Raw genomic sequence first — 22,808 nt, 5'->3', positions numbered from 1 at the left:
ATTCAAATTAACATAAAACCAAAATTATTTGGTCAATCTTGATTGAACTTGGTACATGCATTACTAAGGATACACTGGAGCACTACTGTATTTCGCTTCTATATCATGCTGTGGTTACTTCTCAAGCCGTCGAATATGAAATTTCACACGTGTTCATAAATTCAAAACCCTAACAGCAAATGTTCTCATATTTTCCCTCACGGTTCCTGTTGATATATGAGACGCAAAGAAACAACACAAAATTTTATCTGTCTAGGTACTATGGACTGTTTAGCCATAACTGTAATTTTGCAACATTTCTCGTGAAATTGCCCAGAGATTAAATTAAGATAGTTTACAAATTTGTGTTCGACAGTGCAACTTCTCCAATACCGATTTGTCAACATTTATAAAGTCTGTCTTCTCCTTGAGTGTCAAATGGTTGTTGTGAAACGTGGTACAATGATAATCTGGGTCAATCTGCCCAAAGTAGTAGATAGATATTTAGGAAATGTTCCAGTTTATGTTTTTAATTTTAATAATTTAAATATAATTTAATATTGAAACTTTCAAATTATATCTTTGTCTGAGAGTTTTGAATTGATATTTCTAAAACTAAGAACTATGATTCCTAGGGGCAGTGTTCATAAACTAGTGGAGATATATTTTGATTTTATAATTGTTTTATTATTAAATTGTAAAACATTATTTTCGGATTTGAAAATCTATTTTTGATTAGGTTGTTCTGAAACTTCGTACTAGTATTCTCTGGGGTAGTCTGAATAATTTAACAGAGAGACATTTAAGAATTTTATTTATTTATTTAATAAAAAATTGGAAAGTCTTCCTTCATCTTGAATGTTTATCGGATAGTTGTGAAACTTAATACTACAATCAGCATGCAATAACCACAATCTAATAGAGATATACATGTATTTTGGAAGTTTAAAATTGTTCCCCTGAAAGGTCTCTATGAATTATCATGTACTAGCGACAGAATTGAAAATGAAATAGCGGAGCTCTTTAGACTGACAGACCTCTTGTTGTTTATTTAAATACGCAATTCTTCTTTGTGATGTTTGTATTTTATATAGATACTCCAATAAATAAGCTAAGATTAGCTTTAGATTAAGATGGTTTACAATTGTTACATGTTGTTTTACCTTGTGTGTTCCACTGTGTTACCTCTTGTTTCTGAAAATAAGACATCAACTTTAATAGTGTTTGTTTTTTGTGCATGAAGATACCAAACAAAACGTTATCTCTTTATTTAGACATTGTTGTTTTTTGTGCTTGGGTGTCGTTAAAAATTAATTAATATTCCATGCATTCTTTGTTTAATAACAGTGGTCCAGTCATTATAGGCTTCGTACAATGTATATCTGTCTATCTATCTATCTATATCGAATTATATTTATCCAATAACACTTTTATAACAACATTTTCATCTCATTATATATATATATATATATGGAGGTTATTACCAGAGTGTGTTTTGGTATCGTAAATATCATATATTAGGAATAAACATTGTCTTATACGATCCTCTGGTTGGCATAATACAGTTTTAAAACCTAATATATCGAGGGGTTAGTGTCAGAACCCATTATATGGTGAATTATATACACACACAAAAAGTGAGTTAAATCACCTTTTCAGCATCAAGGGAAGGAGTGCTATCATTTAATCATGTCTATTCAAATCAACCATTTATTTATGCTTTAATACATCACAACCCAAACCAATTATCTTTTATGACCATTTCCACAAGAGGCCAAGACCATGTTTTCAACACTACCCGGTACTTTGTTCTGTCTCTCTCGAATTTTGTAGTATCACCCATAGCTGACAGCCATAACACTTGAGCTTACATCACTGGATTGTGGTGGGCTGTAAACTGTCTGAAAAGATTGAATCCTAGGTGCCAAACTACAGTAAAACCCTGCAGAAAGCTAGTTACGTTAGCTAGCTACACGCTCACAACAGTTCATTTGATACCAATGTTTAAGTACTCTGTGTAAAACGTTTCCAACAATTCACAAATGACACAGCCTATCTAGAGATGACTAAGCTATTTATGATATATTCTTTAAGCCAAAACATAAATTGTACTAGGTAACTTGGCAGAGACAGACAAACATATACACGCGTGCGCATATGTACACATGTCATACACGTTCAGGTCCTTATACGAGAGGAACATCTGTGGAACAGGATAACTATTTATCAGAAACATTGTCAAAGGTTCTAATGAGGTAATCGAACAGGCATTTGCTAACATAGGCAAGAAACTAGTTCTGGATAAAATAACAATGATTTAAAATGATATATATGCGCTGTGTATTTCAAGGAACAATAGCCAGGGTATAATTAATGTGGTGGGAACGCTTGATCCAAGAAACTAACCCCCACACGAGCTGCACTTAAGCGTATGTCAATGAAATGACGTGCTATAGGTTTCACAGTCTTCAATTTCAACGACTATGAAGTGATTTGTATGTCGATGATGTCTAAATATAACACCAGACCAAGTAGATGAAGCAACCAAAACTGGTAGGGTGATCCAAATCGAGCTTACAAAATTCAAAGTAGGGAAAACTATTGAGATGTCCATTATAACAGGAATGTTCTCCACACGTTACAACGCATCTTCTCAGATGTTCTCTCTATCCTCCAAACTAACAGGTAGGAAGTAAAATGAAGTTTCAGCCACTATAAGCATTATAACTGAACACATACACATTGATTATATAGATACTGATATTCTAAACAGTGAAAGGTGTGTAGTGTGTAATTTTAGTCATAGAAGACGCTTTATTACATGGAAATGTGTTACAATGGCAGTAGCCTATACTCAGGATAATCCGTTTAATGGGATAATATGTTACAGTGCTCCTTTATTGTATTAGCGTATTCTTTATTGCGATGAAAGAGCACCTCCTCTTCAGTGGCCTCAAATAGTCAATTCCTGAAATCCCCCTAGCCTACACCCCTGTGTATACGATTGTCATTGAACGATATTATGTACCCAGTTGCTATTCTAAGTTGCATTGTTCCCCTTTATTATTGTAACAGGATGACTGGGTTCTTTACTGGATGATTTCTTGTAATTAATAATTAAATGACTGAACAAATACAATTTGAAAGGTAACAAAAACGATAGATATTTATTTACAAATGACAACTAAAGAAGGCATGTTATACATGATACACAAAATAAATCAATAAATAATAAAATTGTATGTTTATTTCCCAACGTTACGCATGTCAAGTAGGCCTATGACGTACACAACTAAGTTGAAGACCGCCAACAAATATGTACTACATTGTTGCTCGATAGGCTTCCCACAAACATCTGAGCTTTAAATAGCCTTTGTTATTATTATTTACAAATAGGAGGTGATTAATTTCAAGCTCCCCTATCACACTATATACAGGCACGGCGGAATCTGCTTTGCGCCATCGATCTCAGTAAGCCACCCCCACCCCCCTTCAATGTCTACTTGATTCCGCCGTACCTGAATTAGAGACCACTTAAGGTATTTCGACCATATAAAAGTAGTTGTAAATGTATTGGTTGTACATGTTATATTGGTGGCTTATCGTTTCAGACCAGTCAATGATCTGAGCATCTTCTGCACCAGATTAAAACGTTTTAAAAGTTGGTTCGAGTAATCAATGATATACATGTGAAAAATCACAGACGTTTTGACTCCTCAAGTGCAGAATTAAAACAAAAATATCAACCGATTCTATGTTAATGGTATTTGTCAAGGCTCTGCCGAGACAAATACCAATTAACTAGACGATGTTAATATTTTTCATATTAAAAAAACACGAGTAGCGAATTCTATTTATCCTATAACACTTCTAGAATAACATTTAATTAATTTTTTAGTAAATCACAGTACTAAAGTCGCCGCCATCGGTAATATGACGTCATCACGATTAGCACAAATTAGTTTGCCCTTACGTATTTGAACTAAATCTTTGAAAACGTTACGCTCAGGTATACAGGTCTTGTTGGCTTGTAAGCATATGGCCCATCCACAGCTACACGTTACATAGATACCTTGCAAATTTACATACCATTATTAACCGGGTTAATACATTAAATTATCACATGGCTTTATGGCATGGATATCTTGGGTAAGTTATAGAATAAAAATAACTACGCTTAGATTTATGTTATGTTTATTGGTTATGGTGCCAACACAAGGGTAACACAATATCCTGTCGTGAACCTTAATATTACATAGAACGCTTTTTTTCATACAATGAAATTTACTACATTAATTGATTTTAGGCTAGGGGCTATCTTGACGGTTTCCGATTTTCCAAGATGGCCACCAGCGAATCTGAAATATGTTATATCTCTGGCTGTAGAAGTCACAGATAGGGTCTCACTACACAGATGCCAACTGTCATTGGAACCCATGTTAAATTGCCCAACTTCAAATAAAGACTGCCAATAGAACGGGTTCTCGTTGGCACTAACAACATACACCATTGCGAACATACATTATGTAAGCATTTATTTTCACACCAAAATTGAGAACATTTCCATCTCAGTTTTTTGCTATATGACCGCACTTGGCTGTAGTACTGGCCCGAACAGGTAATTCATTAACCGATTCACTCTTGCGCTATTATACACCCATGTCCCAAAATAACATGGGAAAAATACAGCCAGAAGGCTAACCATTAAACATACATATCGTTTTAATTATTCCCCAATTCCTAGAAGTGGATATATGAACCACACGATATGTCACAATTAGGAACTATAGTGGACCGTGAACCACAAGATATGTCACAATTAGGAACTATAGTGGACCGTGATCAATGAACTCTCACCCGGAAGTAATCTGTGTAGTGAGACCTAGACAAATGAGGTATCAAATCAGGGGGTTTTGAGGTCAGTGAAACTGATTCGGGCAAGCTACTTTGCATATGCCACTCATTTGCAAGATGGCGTCCAAAGTCCAATATGGCCACCAGCAAAACTGAAATATCATATATCTCTGGCTGTAGAATGAATGAATAATGAATGTATAAAGACACCCCAGGACAATAATACACATCGGCTATTGGGTGTCACAAAATGTATGTACATGAAAATACCATTTATGTAATTATGTAAAACCACAGTGTGAGGAGCTGGGGAGGAGGGGGAAGTATAATACAGTATAATACAAAGGCAAATACATTTTTAAAAGGTGTATATAAAAGCTATAAAAATATGCTTCAAATATGTATGGTCGATGCGGGCACGGCACAAGACTGCCTCACTATTCATGCATGTAGGAGGACTGCCACTCTCCCAGGACTGGCGTGACATAATGAAGCTTGTTCGTAACCGTACCGTCCCAATCATCTTGGTCGAAATGATACATTGATTAATATGATATTTAAACTCTCTGTAGGGGATACCCACACTGTCACGTGGTAAATTAAAGCAGACTTGGCAGCAACATCTGTCTTTCCATAGCCAGTAATACTAACATGGCTGGGTACCCCCCCCCCCCCCCCCCCCTCCCCCCAAAAAAACAAACAAACAAAAACATCTTTATCATATAATATCTTTACATTTTCAGTGCAATCAAAGTATGTGATATTTTTCAGATCACATACTTTAAAAATTTGATAACTTTGCAAATCAGATGTAAATTAGTCGAGGTCTCGGCACTAGGTTTATTGACATTTAAGCAAACGTACTTGGGTGACACTCCATGATTGACGTATGTATTCATAGTCATCAAATAAAAACATTTCAATGGCAATTTGACACTGAAAGCTGTCCAGCGTTCAGGAAACAAGAACCGTTAGGCATAACTTTATTTTGATGTAAGGACATCCAAAATGACGTCATTCGAGATTGACGTCATTTCCATTCAAAAATACAAAAATACAAAAATATTAGGAATAAAAATAATGTATTATGCTCGCCAGAGGCTCGCATAATACAATTTTTATTCCTAATATATGATATTGACGATACCGAAAAACACTCTGGTAATAACCTCTATTTATTGGCAATAGATAAACAGACACACTTTCGTATCACCATCCCAACTAAGGGATCCTTCATTCCCATGTGTTGTAAAGCTTGGAGACACAAACGTGAGTCTGTAAAAAATAATGTATTTGGATGCACTTGACGCACGTATACTTAATCTGTTCCAGGATTTTAATGATTGCCCAGGTTTCAGCAGTATAGATTGATGCTGAATCGAGCAATCTCATGGATATTATTTTGTCTGATAGAGAAACTAACAGAAGCCACAGAATTCCCATCCCGTGATCCGTCTGTGTAAACAGGATTTTTATTACGGTACCTCTCTTGGATTTCCACGAAAAGTCGTTTATAAATAATTGTATCTGTGCGATTTGTCTTTAGATGCACAATATCGAATAGAATTTTTGGTGGTTTGATACACCAAGTTGGTAAAATAAATTATGAAGGCGTTTCCAAAATGTCGGTTAAATCAATCTTGGAAACTGATAGAAACTGCTTAATGCGAACACAAATCAGAAGTTTTTTGTGGGTTTTTTTAGGTCAGTGAAACTGATTTCGAGCAAGATACCTTGCATTTGTCACAAATTTTCAGGATGGCGTTCAAAATCAAATATGGCCGCCAACCAAAACCATAAAAGTTATTAATTGTAACTTCGTCGTGAAAAGTAAAAAAAAAGTACATCAAACATGGGGTTTTGTTGGTCACTGAAGCTGATTCTTAGCGCAGTAAGTACATTGCTAATGTGAATCCTTTTTCAGCATCACAGCGAAAAATCCTCGACGACTGTCCCTAGCATTTGACTACGGCATAAATGTATTGCTCGTGCACGTAGATTAAGACATGTGGCCTAGGGGCGCTAAATACTTAAATAGGTATCTGCTTGTGCGTGAAAATGCTTAAATACTGGACATTCGTACACCCCAGCCCAACGTAATAAACTGATAACCTAATAAACATGTTTAGAACCCAAGTCCTTTATTTTAGCACATGGGTCTGCTTTTGCTGTATTTTCATCATTTGCCTGGGAAGGTGATGGGACAACAAGGTAAAAGGGCCAAATATATTGAAGAAATGGCTGATTTTGAGAAAACCCGATAACATACTAAACAAGGTCGTATCATTTCCGACAATGGACATCCCTTCCTTTATACAAGTAGGGGCAAATTAATGTTGCTTTTTAATACCATTACTCTTGTACATAATGATGATGTTTCTTTTTACAAATGTCTAAAGTAATAACTAGGCATAATACTTAGTATGAATGTACCTAGTCGACAACATAATAAAGATAACATAATGAACAATTATGTTTTATGGACACTGTAATTTGTAGAATATTTTTCAAAAATATCTGTTTATGGCATGTCAACCTTTCGTATAAAGCAATACAGCGATTGCAATAAACTATTAATATATGTATTTATTTGTATTATATTGTTACTGTGTGCTGTGGACATGCCCCCTCCCTCCCCCTCCACACTTTCCAGGGTCAGAATGGTCAGTAATAAACGTCATAGATACAAAACTATAATGTCCACGTTCGTTTTGGCAAACTCTTTAACATTAAGTGCCATGTAACAGATGAAACCCAGATAATTAATATTTCAGCTAGAGATATGAATATATATGATACGTCACATGGGAAAACCTACAACGTAAATAACAGGTAATAACCTTAAACAACTAAATATCAGGTATTTTGCTCTATCTTAATTATATCTTGTAAAAATACAGCATTAATTACGTACATTTTTCAACATCAAAGTAGAGGATGTGTTAATGAAAATTCAACGTTATTACCTTATTCTAGGTTACCCCCAATTTCAATCAAATCAATTTGATTTGATTTGGAATCGATACTTTTTATTTTCTGTTTACCCAGTATTTTTAGTTATTTATTATTTTTTTAATCGATATATTCCTTTTCTTTCTTTTATAAATAAATCAACAGATCCCATACATGAATGTAAAACTAATTAGTGACAGTATGAAATTTAGCCAACTACAAAATATTGCACCAATTTTGTTTCAAATTCCTGTTACATATTGCACACCATCACATTTTATGCAGATTCCTGTATCCACCATGGAGTAATTCCATATTTTGTTGGTGTCGTACTGTCGTGCAATACCGTTTCATTCTTCGGTTGGTAGGGGGCGTGTTGTATCCTGGTACGTGGGGGCGGACAAAGGGTCGAATGCTTTTATATATAGTTTCGTTTCTGTTGTGTTCTCGCTGCTCCATTTAAGCGGGGCGGCCGGCCCGCTATTGCAGTTTGTGTTCCATACCAGTATTCATTTGTATGTTTGATATACACAGTTAAAGTTATATTTTATTTGAGCAATAACAACATTTTATTTTTATGGTTTCGGCAATCTCCGACTGAAAAAACACTTATTTGCCGTCAAATTTGTCACGTAATCAAAACGGCCATTCTGTCTTTTGTGTCCACTAACTCTCGTTTGATAATTTGTTCTCAGCTGCAGAATTACTTGGTCGTAACTGATCATTTTTAATTACTGTCATTTGTTTATTCGGCAATTCTTTATAAAATATTAGAAACTTTTCATTTTGGGGGTATCACCGCTTACAAAAACAACGGAAGTGGTAGTGTTCATCATTAACAGCATTTATCTTGGACGCCTAATTATATATACACCGCCTTTACAAAAACGAAACTACCTTTATCACCTGGCGATATCAATGCGATCGATTCATTCTATGAAGAAATAAAAAGAACGCAGAGATGTTATCCCAATTTAGTGGGGAGGGGGGGGGGGGGGGGGGGGGTCGGGGGCGGGACGTAGCCCAGTGGTAAAGCGTCCGCTCGATGCGCGGTCGGTCTGGGGTCGATCCCCGCCGGTGGCCACATTGGGCTATTTGGCCATATTGGGCTCGTTCCAGCCAGAGCACCACGACTGGTATATCAAAGGCCGTTGTATGTACTACCCTATTTGTGGGATGGTGCATATAAAAAATCTGCTGATGCTAATCGAAAAGAGTAGCCCATGAATTAGCGACAGCGGGTTTCCTCTCTTAATATATGTGTAGTCCTTAGCCATGTGTCTGACACCATATAAATGCAAATAAAGTTCCAGCCAGTGCACCACGACTGGTATATCAAAGGCCGTGGTGTGTACTACCCTGTATGTGGGATGGTGCATATAAAAGATCCCTTGCTGCTAATCGAAAAAGAGTAGCCCATTAAGTGGCGACAGCGGGTTTCTTCTCTCAATATCTGTGTGGTCCTTAATCATATGTCTGACGTCATATAACCGTAAATAAATTGTGTTGAGTGCGTCGTTAAATAAAACATTCCCTTCCTTTCCAATTTAGGGTTCACATCACTTTTTTGTTTCTTTTTCTCTTCTGTTTTTTCTCTTTTTTTAAATTATTTTTTTAGGGGGTGGGGTGGGTGGGAGCTTCCTCCCTTCATTAATTTTTACCCAGCGAAGATATTATGTACATTTCCTTCTGCACTCTTTCCATTTCTCTCAAATTCAAAATATGGTCATAATACAAGCTTTGTAATTGTTGCGACGGAGTGTCACGAAGCGTAGCTGAATGTGGGTGCTGTCGGGTTTCTTTCTGTAGTATGTGTATTAGTGATTAATATGTGGATTTTTTTGTATCAGTTAACTCGAAAATGATCGATGTAAAGGTATTTGACGTCAAACATAGGATTGTTGTGGTATTAGAGCGGGAATCTTTGCCTACCGTTTGGTAGTCAGGAATTGCCAAAAATATACATAGGTTGGTCTCTGACTGTAATGAGAGCGTATTTATGTCCAAATGTCCGTCTAGCTCTCTTACAGTCAGAGTACTCGGGCTAAGGTTAACCATGTCAAGAATCTGGAGTTTGTGTTACATACGCACGTATAATCTGCTTGTCTTAGTGGCATTTCTTTTATCTTGCAACTATTTCATCAGTGTATGAGGTATTCTACATTTTTATTTTATAGGTGTAACCAATATATATGTATTTGTTCATGAAAATAGGATAAGCTTATGGCGACTCGGGCTAAGACTGTTCGGATCTTGGTTTTGGTTTCGTACACAATAATATAAATATATAAATATTATATCCAACAGTAGGCCTATGGGTTTTTTTTTATATGTTATATTTGACGAATGATACTTTTTATTTCTTTTATCTTTTTTGTCTAAAATGATGAAAAAATAAAAACATACCGAACTGCAGTGTAAACGGTGTCGTCTGCTGAATATACCATCGACGTCCCAAACTGCGTTCACCTAACGACAAAAACACGAATACGATATTTACGGAAATACTATTCTACATTTTTCAGCTACAATACGTGAAACACAATAAATTGCAATCAAATAACGTAAAAAATCAACAATGTGGACGTAAAACATATCCATTCTAATAAATAAAAGTGAAACGCCCTCCGTTAAACAGGAAAGGGTGCGACGTTTCTAACTGCGTTCAGGCGCATGGGTTTGCAAAACGTATCGTACTGCACATGTGCGGTTCGTCATTTTCCATTTTTAAGGCAACTACATGAACAAATATGTGTTTCTTAATTATGCACAGTTGCCGAACACTTAATTTTTTTTGTTAAAGGAAAAATTCAATTTATCAAGCGTCCTGGTCCGGTCCGCGTTTTATCAACACACATCGCTCACACTTGATGTCAATACTGATAGGCATTACGTTCATACCTGCGAATAGTTTGTAAAATATAATTTTTTTAATGAATTGATTCTAAATTAACACAATTTATATACTCACAGTTATTTACAACTGTTATGAATGGATTATGAATACTATTCACTACAACAGAGGCACACAATTGTATCATATCTTTTGCAGATCGAATATAATAATTGAAAACAAATTCTAACAACAGGGGTCTTAAAAATCGTAAAAATTAAATTCTTTGGCCTTGTTGATCTGGCACGTGTGAGGTCATGTGACACGCACCGAACGTTAATTCATCTTTCTCCATTTTAAGTCAATTTCTACGAATCATGTGGACCCGATATCGGTAATTTTAAGGAATAAACTTAATGGTTTTAGTAGAGACCGCACCGGAAGACTGGTAGCGCCACTCACATCCGTTACACCATTGCCGAATGCAAGGTTTGAAAAGCACATGTTAGTTAACGTCTATAAAACATTTATTGTTTAATATTGGAAGAATACCAGTACTTGTAGCAGGTATAAAATACATTGATAAAACTTTATAACAAATATAGAACTCATGTTACTTGCCACTTTACGTTTTATTCAGTGGCAAAGTGAAAAAGTAGCCATACCGCATTTAATTATTGAAAAATAGTGTTGTTGTCGTTATTGCAAGTATTTATTTTTGTGAGGTAATTATATTTAATTTATTACTCTTGCAGTACATGACAAAATTTAGATGTTTTGATTTATTGTATAACTGTGATCGCCCGTTAACAACATCTTCCTGTTTGTCTGTTTACTACAATCCAAGATGGCGGATATTTGTTTACATTTTCAATGATTTGTTATTATGAATACATTTATTGTGGCCCTGACACATCTGTTGTTAGGGAATGATATAAAAAAAATCCCTATAACCACATCTTTATAATTAACGGATGTAGGACAAAATGTCACTGGAAAAAGGACAAGTCAAAATATCAACTATTAAAGTGGAAGGAAGGAAGGAAGGAAATGTTTTATTTAACGACGCACTCAACACATTTTATTTACGGTTATATGGCGTCAGACATATGGTTAAGAACCACACAGATATTGTGAGAGGAAACCCGCTGTCGCCACTTCATGGGCTACTCTTTTTCGATTAGCATCAAGGGATCATTTATATGCACCATCCGACCGACAGGATAGTACACACCACAGCCTTTGTTACACCAGTTGTGGAGCACTGGCTGTAATCAATTAAAGTGGTACCCAGGTAAAAATGTTAACTTTGACATTATACTTAATGTGTAAAAAACCTTTTTTAAATCCTAACCATGTATTCTACGACTTATCTTTCACCAATTAAACCACTGTTTGCACACCTTTGACAATGACAGCACTAAATGTGTATATAATTGTCTCAATAACACAGCATGGGTGATGTAATTTAGTTTTTTTAATGCCACTAACTTATTTTTTAAAAATCAAAGACAGGCTGGCTAATAAGCCATACTTGTAAACAACAATGAAGCATTCTCTAATTATTCCAAATTTTGTAATTATGAAGAAACTCAATTTCCCAAAACCTAACACATACATCTGTTATCTCTTTTGCTCCGTCTTTCTTTTCCTCTCTCCCCCTCTTTCACTGTCTCTCTCTCTCTCTCTCATATAACACACACACACACACACACACAAGTTGACATTTTGACACAGATACAACATTAATGGTACACATTTTGTCCTCTTACATATTGACCATTGACCTGTATATTATCACTTTTTCCATGGCCGACTGATGCTCTTTACTCTGTACAATTGAATGCTGTGATAATGGAATGGTAACGAATGAGGAGTTACTGATTACTACATGTAGCACATGACGATGATGGTAATGTTCATTTGTAATGCACAAATGAGTTTTTATTACATTCCACATGTTGTATGATATATGCTTATGCAACAAAAATGGCCGTTTTCTTACGTTGAACCCTTTTTGGGGGTAGATGGGTATTATAATGACCAATTAGTCGATTATACTGATTATATTAATGGTACTGAAGGTCTTTTATTTGAAAATAATGAATACATTCCTACAATTTTGAGTGTGCCAAACTTTTTGGGTTTTAATTTTTTTTTGCAAAACGGAGTTACCTACCCTGATTAAAAAAAAATATTTTGGGGGTCAGGGCTAATTGAATTTTTTTTTTTTATTATTTTTGTTTATTATTTTAAAGGTATTTCTTCAGTATAACAAACAATCAATGTCATTCTTGTCATATTTAAAAAGTGTCCGCGGTCCCTAGTTTTAGGGGTTTGTAAAGTTTTGTATTTAGATACTTACTTTTCTCAACTTTATTGTTTATAAAAATGTTACTGAACTGTGAAGAAAAACCTCATAAATGAACGACATGCCGATAACAACAAATCGGATGTTGATTGCGCGAACCGTGCACGAGAAAACAAAGTGAACGGAATTTGAAGCATAACGCAGTTAGGGACGTTGACGATATAACTTAAGGTCGTTTTCGCTTTGTACACAATCAATCAGGCGCGTGCGCAGGGGCGGGGGTTGGGGGTCGAAACCCCCCGGTCAAGGCGAAAAAAAAGTTCATATCCCGATTTTTAATGTAATTTCTTTCAAAAAAAATGTGGTCAGAAAGCAGCTTGGCTAGCCAGCAGAAAACAACTCAGAATAGCCCTTTTCCACGGGCTTCGCGCCTGCGGCGCTCGCAGTGTCGGGCTTCGCCAGACACCTCGACCCCCCCCTGCAAAATTTCCTGCGCACACCCCTGTCAATATAACATATCTTACCGTAATTCCACTTGAAATCCATATTTCGTAAAAGGTACAATTTATTAATAACAAGATTTTCTTCAAACAAATTCAGGTACATTAGTAATATTCAAACAAAAACATTTCAATAGCAACTTTGCATTGGAATTTTTTCAGCGTTCTGAAAACGGAAACATTATTTCTCGGTATCATTACGTGTAAATGTCTGGTACTCGGGTCCGGGTCGAGTTTGATCCTCTAGTACTGGAGTCCAATATGCTGGGACTCGTGGAGGCCCTAATTCAAAGTGTACATTTTGTCCGTTCTTTCCTTGGTTTTTGTTTTGTTGTTGGGTTGTTTTTGTTTGTTTGTTTGTTTGTTTGTTGTTGTTGTTTTTTTGGGGGGGAGGTCGGTTTTCTTTGGAAAATATTTAGTAAAAAAAAGAAATTGTAGATTTTTTTTTTACATATAAATTAAAATACAATACACAGTCACTAGCCAAAAAAAGCCAAATGTGTTCAGTGTTACAGTTGGTGAGATACGTGATTTGTCGTCATTATGTACTATGTGAGATAGGTAGTTTAGACACTCGTTTGTTTTTATCATGTATTCATTGCTCGTGAGGTACCTGATTTGCCATCATGACATTAATATGAGAGGTATGTCGTTTGGATATTTATTTTAATTGTACTCATTGATCGTGAGATACTCATATGATTTGTGGTTGTAACATACTGATATGAACATGCTGTTATTGATCATGAGGGATTCACTAATACTTAAGATATAATTATTATATGCATTGAAGTAAATCTTTCTATTTTCATGATTGGCTTGTATTATTTTATACGTAATTTTTCGAACTTATGTCCACTTTTATGAGTTATTTTTACAGTTTCAATAGTATTTACAATGCATTTTGTGTATAACATAGATTTACTGATGATACGACGTAAACATGTCACGCCAATATTAATATATTTACAGCAGAAACGTACTATCAGTATATTTGACGATGTTAGTGAATATGCAATAACTTGTGATGCCATTATCTACGTTACCGCCACCTTTCAGAAAGTCAACCATTGATTAACGTTATACCTTCTATGTGGCCCACATAAATAATCTGAAGAGTAATTATCTACAGCAAAAGGTGCACGCAGAACCTCTCAGCGATTGGGCTTCTCAGCGTCTTTACGATGAAATCCAGTTTATCGTTAAATGTATTAATGGGACAGACACTAGTTTCAACCCGTGAAAATTAACACTACGTTTAGTTAATCTACTAACCTGTAACACATTTAGATAAAGTTACAATTGAGTGAAACATGAGTCTGTGACTTTGAAATGGTGAAATACCCTTTGTTCATGTGGTAGAAGAGTGAAAAAAGTTGTAGAATAAATATATCAAAGCAAAATATTTCTAAAGCTGATATACTGTTTTGTATGCATTTTTTTTTTTTTTTTTATTATTTGTTTTTTTAAATATTATTATTTAACAATAATTAAATTCTAAGACTGCACCAAGTTAACATTATTTACAATTTTTGTCAGTCCTTCATCTCAAATCTGAGATTTAACCACTACAATAATGCACAAAATACAAACTAATATTAAAATGGCATTCTACCAGTACAGTACTAGCACAAGGTTGTCACTGTAAAGGCCTCATTACACTGGAGAGCGGTAACGGAAAACCGTGCGTTACAAAAAGAGAAGAACTAGTGTTTTTTCAATGGATCCAATTACACTGAACGCGGAACGGCCCAGCGGTACAGCGTTAAACCGCTTCCGATAGAACTCGAAGCAATTTTTCTAAAGTGCTATAGCCTATATAGTGCTCCGAAAAATCCAGTGTTTATCAGACAGGCCCGTAGCCAGGATTTTGAGAGGAGGGGGGAGGGGGGTCGTTTAGGCTTATAGTGAGGCACGAAGGGGGGTCCGGAAGCATATTGAAAAAAACGTTCCCCCCCCCCCCCCCCCCCCCCGATCCCCCACTGGCTACGGGCCTGTCAGAGGAATACCAGAAATGTATTTATTGTTAATGTTGGTGATGGTGGTTGTGGTTGGTGGCATATAATATTTTGGTAGACTTGGTGTTTCTGAAACGATGCACCCATTCCCTAGATAAAACCGTTCCTGCAGTACAGGCATGTATATGCGTACATACACACAAATATCAGGTCATAGGCATTATTTCTCCAAGGGAAGGGGGCTTCTTTTTTAAGACCTAATATGGTGCATTATTTTGTTCATCAATGTGTTTATATAAGCCTACGAAGGTTACCTTAAACATACTGCAAGCCTTTCAGTGGCACTTATTGGTTTTCTCCAATTTGTGGTCTTGTTTTCTTTCTTTTTTGTGATGTCGATCTTCACTAGCTCCAAAACCTGTGCAAATTGACCTTGAGACATTCGGAAGTAGGGAAACAAACAATCTTCGTGTGAATTCAGATCACGTACTATTTTAAGGAATTCACCTAGTGCATTCCTTTTTTGTAAGATTTCGTGAACCCAAATTTTCTTGGTTTTCTCCAACCACGTTTGACGTCAAATACCTTTACATCGATCATTTTCGAGTTAATTGATTTTTAAAAATCCACATATTAATCACTAATATACACACCACAGAAAGAAACCCGACAGCAACCACATTCAGCTAAGCTTCGGCAAACTCCGGACAGAAGAATTCTAAGTTCGCCGACCTATATTGTGACGTTGCGGCACATGATCGCCCACTCAGCCATTCCGTTTTCCAGGACCCGTCTCAAAACGACAAGTGCCCGACAATCACAAAAAAAGAGAAGTTTGTTTTGTGTAACGACACCACTAGAGCACATTGATTCATTAATCATTAGCTATTGGATGTCAAATATTTTGTAATTTTATCATAGTGTTAGAGAAGAAACCCGCTACATTTTATCATTAGTAGCAAGTGGTATTTTATATGCATCATCCCACAGACAGTATAGCACATACCACGGCCTTTGATATACCAGTCGTGGTGCATTGGGTGAAGCGAGAAATAGCGCAATGGACCCACCGATGGGGATCGATCCCAGACCGACAACGCATCAAGTGAGCGCTTTACCACTGGGCTGTGGACAATCACCAAAGAGACAGAGAGTGGCACACACACACACACACACACACACACACACACACACAGAAACAATATTACATTCACGTTTTCTCAAGGTGAAAAAAGTATTTCATCTACGAGTCGTATGCCTGCTTGGCATGTGCACCACTCTGGCATATCAAAGACCGTGGTATGTGCTATCCTGTCTGTGGGATGGGGAATAGGCCTATAAAAGATCACTTGCTACTAAACATAGGACTGGTGTGGTATTAGAGCGTTAATCTTTGACAACTTTTTGGTTGTTGGGAATTGCTAAAAAAAAAATACATAGCTTGGTCTCTGACTGTAATGAGAGCGTATTTATGTCCAAATGTCCGTCTAGCTCTCTTACAGTCAGAGTACTCGGGCTAGACTAGGGGATCCTTCACTTGGTTGTTTTTGTCAGCGAAGTGAAGTTTTCTACTGGGATGTATGCGGCCATTGGAACTGATTGAATGCTGGAACGCTTCTCGTTTCGACAGTCTGTACCACCAGGTTGGATTCTTTTTTAGCGAGATTCCTTGCCTCCACGTCATTTCTCCGGCTGACTGTGACTCGTATTACGGCCATTCTGCAGAACGCCACGGTTGTTCGCGTTTGATCTCTATATGTCCGAGCCTGTCCCAGCAGCACTGGAAGATTGACCGCCCCACTCTAAGAAGAAATAGGAAGCGGGGTCGGCCCCTACTACTCTTTTCTAGACTTTACTTTGTTTTATTGTGATACCATCTCTTGTCCTCTGGAGTCGGGCCCATCCGCACCACTATACCAACCCATGACGACGGGACTATAACCTAGTCTGATTCCCTCTCTCGTTCAGACGGATCCGGTTTCTCAAGATCTGTATTTCAGCACAGCAGTACACCTTCAACGTCATTTTGACTATCACTCTAGGGGTTTTCTTGACGGGATGCAACCCATCTCGTCCCTTCAAGCTGTGCACCCTAACGGCCTTAACGAGGCCACACATGTGGACATATAGATCGGACTTTAAACTTTTAGACTTTCGTTCAAAGGTTTCTGTCGAAATTACTTTCTTTTTTTAAAATATTATTAAATAGTCCGATCCTCTCTTCTTTCTCTTGGTTATTTTTGGACTGTCCTTCGAAAATGCTCAAAATTATATAAATATTCGACCGAGCAGTCAATTCTTTATATTTTTGGCTTGTATCTTCTTCTTTTTTTCAAAATTATGCCCATTTTCAACTCTACCCCCCCCCCCCCCCCCCCCCCCCCATCCCGAGTCAAGCCACCGATCTTATGTAATTTCTTTTTGATCACCTGATCTAATCTAACGACCAAATTTAATGTCTGTCCCGGGACAAGCCCCTGGCTATCCAGAGACAGGCCCCGGGACGGACATGCTCGAAACTATGAGCATATGAGCATGTAAACATTATTCGCACTCGCACTCCAGACCACGAGATAACGTTTTTATTTTTCCACTATTAGCGATGCATATTTTATATGATTCATCCCACAGAGAGGATAGCACATACCACGGCCTTTGATACATCAGTCGTCCTATTGCCCAGACACGGTCCCATCTGACTTGTTTACCCAATTGAAGGCCATCTCCGGAAGACGCGATTCGAGGATAACGCGAAACTGAAGGCGGCTGCTGTACAGCAGGAAGGTAGGAAATGTTTTAGTTAACGACGCGCTCAATACATTTTATGGTGTCGGACATATGGTTAAGGACCGCACAGATGTTGAGAGAGGAAACCCGCTGTCGCCACTTCGTGGGCTACTCTTTTCGATTAGCAGCAAGGGACTTTTTATATGCACCATCCCACAGACAGGGTAGTACATACCACGGCTTTTTTTTACACCAGTCGTGGTGCACTGGCTAGAATGATAAATATCCCAATGGGCCCACCGACGGTGATCGATCCCAGACCGACCGTGTATCGAGCGAGTGCTTTACCATTGGGCTACGTCCCGCCCCTCGACTACAGGAGAGTGCTTAAACCAGCCAGGCAAAACCTTTTATTGGAATGGCGCAAAAAAACGATTGTAATCGTTGTACATAGTGAATAGTTAAAAATATATATAATTGTTTAACGACATCGCTAAAGCACATTGATTGATTTATCATGGACTATTGGATGCCAAATATGTCGTAATTTTGGCATATAGTCTTAGACAGGAAGCCAGCTACATGTGTCCATTAGTAGCAAGGGATATTTTGTATTCTTCATCCCACAGACAGAATAGCACATACAAAGGTATTTGATATACCAGTCGTGGTGCACTGGCTGAAACGAGAAATAGACCGATCGCGCATCGAGCGAGCGTTGTTTCACTGGGGTACGTCCCGCCCCGTTTAGTGCGTGAGTTATACTTTGGCCTGCTCGTACACCAGGAAGGTTTTGAGCATGTCCGCCACAGGGTTCAGCAGTGTTTTCCTTTCTGAGTCCCATGGTGTGCCTGATAGTACCCTAAGTAAATTAAGGTAAATGGTACAATCACCAGTCACCTCAGTTATGTGCTCTCCAAAACTAAGATTGTGGTCAAAGATTATTCCCAGAAATTTGACCAATTGCACCTGATTAATAATGACTTCATTAAGTTTAAGTTTTAGATCGCATACTGATTTAAATTGTCTTTTTTATGAAACACAATACTTTTAGTTTTAGATTTGGAAATGGTAACACCCCAGGCCCTAGACCATAAAGCCAACTTGTTAACATCCGACTGGAGATCTTTTTGAAGGTTATTATATGTATTTCCTATTCTCCAGAAGGCTGTATCGTCTGCAAAGAGACCGGTACTTAATTTAGTTTTAATACTTTTATTAGTAGTGATTAGACCTGTAGCCAAATCATTAATAAAAATTGCAAAAAGAGTAGGCGCTATCACTGAGCCCTGTGGTATACCATTTCCCAATGTCAAAATGGGGGAAAAAAACATTAACATTAACGGCGAATGTTCTATCTCTCTGATCCCTATTTGATATGCTTTAATTAACAGGCCACGTCGCCAGACCATGCCGTACCCCTTATCAATATCCACAAAAAACACTGCCCACCTTATGTCCATTCCGGAAAGCATCTTTGGCCTCGGTTTGAAGACGTACAACGTGGTCAACGGTTGAGTGGTGTTTCCTAAAACCACTCTGGAAAATAGACAATTATTTGTTTATCTCCAGAAAGTGGATAAGGCGATTATTCACCATGCACTCCATGGTCTTGCAAACGCTTGATTTTAATGAAATAGGTCTGTAATTAGTAGGGAGTGAGAGGTCCTTACCTTGTTTTGGGAGTGCAAACACTTCAGCGTGTTTCCACTCTAGGAGAAGGTATCCCTCACTCAAAATTAAATTAAAAAGTTCCCCCCCCCAAAAAGCTCAAGTGTTTTGATGGGCATTTTTTAAAGAAAAATATAACTAAATTTGTCAGGCCCTGGAGATGAGGCTTTTCGTCCACCAAAAGCACAAAGCATTTCATGGAATTTAAAGGGTGCATTATATGGGAGGTCATCCTTTGGGAAGCAGGGTTCTTGGGGTACCGGACTGTCATTTTCCATTTTTATTTTTCTAGTCTGAAAATCTCTAGTATAATTAGTAGTAGCCGAATTATTTTTAAAAGTAGCCCCAAGTATTTTGTCTTTATCTTGATCTGACTTACAAGTTTTATAAATTTTTTATATAACTTTATTGCTTGAAGGTTTCCCCTTGACGCTTTTGATCTTAGACCACGCCTCGCTAACCTTTGAGTCCTTGTTTAGAGAACAACACAACTGAGTCCATGAGGTCGTTTTAGCTTTATTAATACTGAGTTTTAATTTACATTTACTGTCTTTAAAATTCACAATATTATCCTCAGTATTAGATTTTTGCAATAATTTTCTATGTTTGTTTCTAAGTTTTTTAACTTTAGAAAGATCCTCAGTCCACCAAGGAACTGGATTATGTTTACAATTAGTGGAATAAACTGGAACTGTTTTGTCTGCAATATTGATAATAGCCGATACTAAATTTGTATTAAACTTATCAATATTGGTATCTCTTATCTGCTCATGGTCTAATTTAGAACAAAGGTGTCCAAATTTAGACCAATCAGCTCTGTCAAAATTTCATTTAGTTTTATATTGAGCTTTACGTTTCCAAATATCCGAAACATTATAAGTGGTTTTAATTGGGAGGTGGTCATTACTTAAGTCATCAAGTACCTCCCACTCGCAACCAGCCGCAATATTACTAGATGTTAGTGTAATATCCAAACAAGACCAAGTATGGTAGGCGTCAGAAAGGAAGGTAAAACTTACATCATTCAAACAGGCCAGTTCCAGTTTTTCAATAAAACAATATCTACAGTACGGCCTTGTAAATTGGTAACCTTAGATCCCCAAAGTTTATTCTTACAATTAAAATCTCCTGAAATAATTAAATTTTTAACATGGTTACCAATGGGTGCCAAAACATTATTTAAATTTAAAATTTTACCCGAATTAGTATGATGAACATAATAATTAAATAAATTAATATAGACACCCCCAAAGTCTCAATTCTTGGATGATAGCTGTTTTAATTTGAGAGTGGGATATACCATTTTTAACAAAGGCAGCCACCCGACCCCTATAAGTATTGTCATTCGTATGAAAGAGTCCAGTGTAACCAGTAATTTTGAATTCCGTAAATAACTTAGTTTGTTTATCTTTATCAGTGTAATTTGGAATCCAGGACTCCTGAATGGCAATAATATTTATATTTTTATTAATTTCTTAAAAACGTTTGAGCTCAGGTTCGTTTTTGCGCAGGCCTCTGGCGTTCCATTGTAAAATAATTAAGCCCTTATTGTTAACTTTCTTATTAGTATTCATACTAGAAATATTGTTATTATTACTATTGTTATTTACTTTATCTATAGTAACCGTTATCGGATATATAAGCATGATGAGTAGCGGGACAGTACTACTTAGAAGAACTATTGAATAAGTTAATCTACACTAGTATTTGCCCTGCTCTCTAAAACTACCAGGTCCTTAGCCATGTACCACGAAAAACTACGTGCCTCAATGGCATTAGGGTTAATCTTGATAGCTAAATGGTCATTCAGCACCCTGCATGCATCTCTGGAAGCCTCAATAATGTCATCTAAAAATAATTTTGAGTGCGGGGCTTTTGGAATCTCCCGTGTCAAAACGATACCCGAAATGACCCTAACCAATTCGAGAGCTGTAATGGGTTGGCACGAAACAAGTTTATTTGCCCATGAGGCCGCGCCGGCGTAGGAAATTTTATTAGCAGGCCGAGTCCCTGTGTTTACATTACTAGACTCAGCCTTACGAGAGTTTATGCGCCAGTCGCCGAGACGGTTGGGTGAGGCGCATTCACATTCCTACCCGCAGGACGATTAATGGGGGCACCCCTGTCAGCCGCCATGATGCGGACCGCCCTCTTAAAACCGGGCACTCCTTGGCGTGAGTGCAATGAGCCCCCCCCCCCCCCCCCGGTAGTTCGCACAGGAGACGGGTCTCGTGCACGGACTGTCTGGGGACCTCCTGGGGTGAGCGGTCCACACCTAAAACAGACCGGGTGCTCCCTCGTTGACCTGCATTTCCTCTGAGTATGCCCCCATCTCTGGCACTTGGCGCACTTAATCGGCTTCGCCTGATAGGAGTGAAGAGTATGTTCCACCCCCTTCACCCGAATGGACTCCACCCCCGGGGGACAGGCGAGGAGGACATCCAGGTAGCCATTGTTCCACACTGTTATATTAGTAATGGAAAGATTGGGGTTGGCTAGTCTGACTGATTGGAGCACTCCCCTGAACTCCTTTCAAGTCAGGTTTTACAATCTTCCTCAAGGAAGAAGGGGGGGGGGGGGGTGGCTCTGCCCTGTTGAGTCGACCCCCCCCCCCCCCCACACACACACTAGTTACAGTTTGGTAAGGGATGGAATTTTCCTTAAGAGTTGGGGGTGGGCGAACCTGACTCGTGCCTTCCCCCCACTCCCTTGTTGGCTTGACTTGTTTGTAAAACTGGGGAACCTCCTCCGGCCGTCCCCGGGGGGGGGGGGGGGGGGACCCACGGGCTCAAGGGGCGGAAACGGGTCTACCTCCATATCCTGCGAATTTAACTTTATTGGTAGGCTAGTGTTGCCTTTAGTAGACGGAAGATCCACCCTCCGCTTAGCTCTATCTCGTTTTGGCGCGGGGGGTGGAATAACTTTTAGTTTTAATAAAATCCCCCGAAGAGGGGGATTCGGCAAAGTTTGAGTCAGGAGAGTGAGCAAACCGGCGCTTTCTCTTATTATGGGTCACCTGAGTG

The sequence above is a fragment of the Gigantopelta aegis genome, chromosome 12 (genome assembly GCF_016097555.1).
Source record: "Gigantopelta aegis isolate Gae_Host chromosome 12, Gae_host_genome, whole genome shotgun sequence".
NCBI classification, from domain to species: domain Eukaryota; kingdom Metazoa; phylum Mollusca; class Gastropoda; order Neomphalida; family Peltospiridae; genus Gigantopelta; species Gigantopelta aegis.
This window is presented reverse-complemented; position numbering follows the sequence as displayed.